This window comes from Spinacia oleracea, chromosome 3 (genome assembly GCF_020520425.1).
Source record: "Spinacia oleracea cultivar Varoflay chromosome 3, BTI_SOV_V1, whole genome shotgun sequence".
NCBI lineage: Eukaryota > Viridiplantae > Streptophyta > Magnoliopsida > Caryophyllales > Amaranthaceae > Spinacia > Spinacia oleracea.
In genome coordinates, this window is record NC_079489.1 from 157,799,297 (window position 1) to 157,804,423 (window position 5,127).

Consider the following 5,127-nt stretch of genomic DNA (forward strand, 5'->3'; position numbering starts at 1 on the left):
GCCTCCTCCCTTTCTTTGCAGTTGTAATCCTGGGCTCCACTTTTTTTTACTTTTTTTTATTTTTTTTTATTTACCGCCGTTAAATAAATAAAAAACAAATTTGTGTTTTAATTACCACCTTAAATCTCAAAGTTTTAAATCTAATATATATATATATATATATATATATATATATATATATATATATATATATATATAAAAGGAGACATATTTGCTCAAATATTAGAGCGCCACCTATGATTACTAATGGTTTCGGCCTATGAAAAATAAGATTCCTAATTTATTTTTGAATTAAAAAAATCGATTGCCACGTAGATAATTAATTAGGTGCCACGTAGATATTTTAATTAATTACTAATATATACAACTCCATCTAAAATCAAACACTAATCTAAAATAAAATAAATAAAATTCAATATAAAATCAAATATTATTCAATATTAGAGCGCCATGTAGGATATCTAATGGTTTCGGCCAATGAAAAATAAGATTTCAAAATTAATTTTGAATTAAAAAGGTCGAGTGCCACGTAAATAAATAATTAAACGCCACGTAGATATTTTTATTAATTAAGAATTCAAAACATCAAAATTTACTAATAAAAACATCGAAAAGATAACAAATATCGTTAATCTTGTTTGATTCGTTTCAATAAATATTTTAAAATTTTAATACTTCAGTTTGTAATTAAAGATATTATATTAATGAATAATGATCAATAGTGTTTATTAGAGACCGCGAAAAAGCAAAGGCCACCATTTTAATGAATACAAACTTTTGTATAAGGCGGTATTTCCTGTAAGACCACCTTATACTGGATTATATTCGCGGGTCATTAACCATGGATACGGGTCACGGATTTTTTTTTCGGATCATTTAAAAACATGATTTACCCCATCCCAAACCCTAATTCATTATTCTCTCTCCTCAAAATCAGTCTGTCATTCTCTCTCCTAAAACTCCTCGTCATTCTCTCTCCTCAAAACTCCTCGCCATTCTCTCTCCTCGCCATTCTCTTTCCTAGTCCGTGGCTCTCTCCATGAGGACCATGAGTACTCAATATGGGAGGCGACATAGATTCCGGCGACCGAAACCTTGCGGTGGTGGCGATCTAGTGGTAGCGATCTAGTGGTGGCCTTGCGTGGGTCGAGGCAGAGGCAAGAGAGTCAGAGATCGACGTTTTTGGCTGTCGCCTGCGAGGATTAGTCTTCCTTGATATCGTACTCCATGGCGGCGTACTCGAACCATTTTTGTCGTCCTCCTCCGTCATCGCTTCTCATGTATGGTTGTGGTATCACTCACTCTTCCTTCTACTTTAGGTTTTTAATTTTTGAGTTTTTTGGATTCATTTTGATTTGGATTTTCGATTAATTTTGCTTATTTCTTTGTGATTTTTCTGCAATTATAATGCTACTGCGATTTGTTTATTTTTGAGTTTTTTTAATTTATTTTGTTAATTTTTCGGTGAGATCATGGAAGAGATGTGGATGAATAGAGGCGAAGAGGAGAAGATCGACGATTCTGTATCGCTGTTTCTTCAGATCGAAGAGATGACCGGCGACGCGGCACAAAGGCTTCGCTAGTGAAGCAGAGAAATAGATCATGCTCCACCTAAGGAACAGAGGCAACCAATTCGTCGTCGGTTATTGCACAAGAATGAACCGCGGTGGACTGGTGGCCCATGGCTGTGCTGGTGGCGGGTGGCTGCAAGCGAAGGAAGAACAATTGTGCGGCCGCATGGTGGCAGCTCCAATTCATTTTTTACTCGCTTCTAATATGATTTTCGATATGTATTGTAAATGTAATTCAATTTTGTTTTAATTATATTAGTAATGAATAAATTGGTTTTAGTGAATAATTATACCTTTTTAGTTATACTTTTGGCATATTTAGTTATGAAATGTTCTTGTGGTGGTTGTGCTGGTGGCTCTGATTTCCTGGTGGTTATATTTAGTTAATAAATAAAATGGTTTAGTAATAAATTGTATATTACAATTGCAAAGAAATGTAATTAATATCCATGTACTGTAATAATTTTGTTTCATTTATATTAGTCATGATTAAATAGGTTTTAGTTATGAATAAATTTATTTTAGTTACACATTTGTTATATTTAGTTAAGAATAAATTGTTTTTAGTAAAGATTAAATTTCTGGATTTTAGTTAAATTTTTTTGAGTTTTAGTTATGATTTCGTGAAATTCATTTAGTTTAATATGAAATTCAATTAGTTAAGCAATCGAACAAACTTGTTAAGCGTCGAAGCCAATTATTTAAGCACTTAGGCCAATTAGTTAAGTGACAAAACAAATAAGTTTACATATATAAAGAAAGTATTTGTTCAGTCGAAAATCAATTACTTAAGCAATGAAACCAATTAGTTGAGCTTTACATTCAATTAGTTAAGCTACCGAAGAAATTAGTTAAGCAATGGAACTAATTAGTGAAGCAATGAAACCAATTAATTAAGCACCGGAACTAAGTAGTTAAATTTGAAATTCAATTAGTCAAGTAATGGAACCTAATAGTTAAGCAATGAAACCAATTAGTTAAAAAATGGAACGATTTAGTTAAAACAATGAAACTAATTAGTTAAGCCTGAAATTCAATTAGTTAAGTTTGAAATCCAATTAGTTAAGTAATGAAACTAATTAGTTAAGCAATGGAACGACTTAGTTAAATCAATGAAACCAATTAGTTAAGCCTGAAATTCAATTAGTTAAGCAATTGAATCAATTAGTTAAGTTTGAATTTCAATTAGTTAAGTAATGGAACATTTCATTTAAGCAATTGAACTATTTAGTTAAAGCAATGAAACCAATTAGTTAAGCCTGGAATTCAATTAGTTAAGCAATTGAACCAATTAGTTAAGTTTGAATTTCAATTAGTTAAGAAATAAAACCAATTAGTTAACCAACGAAATCAAATAGTTAAGCAATGGAACGATTTAGTTAAAATAATGAAACTAATTAGTTAAGCCTGAAATTCAATTAGTTAAGTTTGAAATCAAATTAGTTATGTAATGGAACATATTAGTTAACCAACGGAACCATTTAGTTAAAGCAATAGAACCAATTGATTAAGCAATAAAACAATTTAGTTAAAGCAATGTAGCAAATTAAGATTTTCTGAGTTTTAGTTAAGATTTTTCAAGTTTTAGTTATGGTTTTGGAAGAGTTAGGATTTCAAAAGAAAAAAAAATTAAGTTCAAATTACATATTTTCAGTTATAAAAAATTCAGTATTAGTTAATTATTTTTGAGCTTTAGTTAAGATTTCAGTGGATTTAGTTTCGTTACTTTGCGTTTTAGTTAAGATTTTTTTTAGTATTAGTTATGATTTGAGAAGTTGTAGTTACATAGGATTTTTTGAGTGGCATCAGAATTCCATTAGTTAAGAAATGTAACTAATTAGTTAAGCAACGAAACCATTAGTTAAGAAACGAAACCAATAATTAAGTTTACAGATATAATGAAAGTATTAGTGAAGCTTGAAATTTAATTAGTTAAAGATAAAATCCAATTAGTTAAACAATGGAACGAATTAGTTAAAACCATGAAAACAATCAGTTAAGCACTTGAAATTCATAACTAATTTATATAAACTCTTAACTATTCTACTTATAATTCGTAAACCCATAACTAATTATGTTTTAGTTTTAGTTATACTTCTGAAATAATGGCCTTCTTATTGGAATTGCTGGACTGATTTTCTATGTTTAGTTATGAATTTTTAAGTTTTAGTCACGATTTTTTTGGTTTTAGTTAAGGGTTTTTGAGTTTTAGTTACGTATTTTTTAGTTTTCATCAGGGCTTTAGTTATGATTTTTCCGAGTTTTAGTTGTGATTTTTTCAGTTTAAGTTACGATTTTCTTGGTTTTAGTTAAGATTTTTTGAGTTTTAGTTATGTATTTTTGAGTTTCAGATAACGAATTTCAGAGTTTTAGTTAAGATTCAAAATTAAGCATTGAAAATAATTAGTTAAGGAATTGAATTAATTAGTTAAAAATGAAACTAATAAGTTAAGCTTCATAACCAATTAGTTAAGCAATTTAATAAATTAGTTAAGTAATGTAACATATTAGTTAAACCGTGCAACTAATTAGTGAAGCATTGAAACCAATTAGTGAACACTGGAAGCAATTAGTTATGCACTGGATTTAATTAAGTTAACCACTAGAAATAATTAGTTAAGTTTGAGATTCAATTAGTTAAGCAACGAAACTAATTAGTTATGCAACGAAACCAATTAGTTAAGCAATGAACCAATTAGTTAAGCACTGAAACCAATTAGTTAAGCATTGCAAGTTTGCAACTAATTAGTTTAGATTTTTGAAGTTTTAGTTAAGAACGATTCTAAAATTAGACATAAGTATTGAATTCAGGTTATTTCAACACAAAATGATCAGAAAATTTGCCAAATATAACTGCAAACTCCAAAATTTGACATGAGCAAGGAATTCGGGTTATATAGACTTGCATCCTTTGACAGGAGAGCTTCCATGTTAAACTATAACAAAATCAATACAATTTTTAGCTAAACTATAACTAAATCAATAAAAAAAATTAACTAAATAAAACAAAACTATAACTAATTAATACAATTTTTAACTAAATAAAACAAAACTATAAGTATATAACTAAATCAATACAATTTTTAACTAAATAAAACAAAATTATAACTAAACCAAGACAATTTTTAACTAAATAAAACAAAACTACGGGATCAACGCAATAAAAATAAGACAATGAGACATGTGGTGTTGAAACCCCCTGATTACACACTAGAACTTCAATGGCCTTGCAGCTTCAATCGCCTTTCTTGACGGTGTTGAAAAACGTCGATACCAGTGGAGATCCGGATCGCCTCCTTCACTTCTTCGAGAATAAAGGTTGCTAGGGTTCAGGAGGGGCGGCGACGAGGAGGTGACGGCCACATTCTTCGATCTACAAAAGGAAGAGAGACAGGCATCACCGGCAGCGAGAGAGAGCAGAGTTTCAAAAACCTAAATCAACGATCATAGCTTTGCATACCGCCGAGGTTAAGGAGGGAGATTGCCGAGTTTCAAAAACCTAAAACGCAAATTCAACAAAATCGAAGGAAAAAAACCGAAAAATCTAAAAACCTCA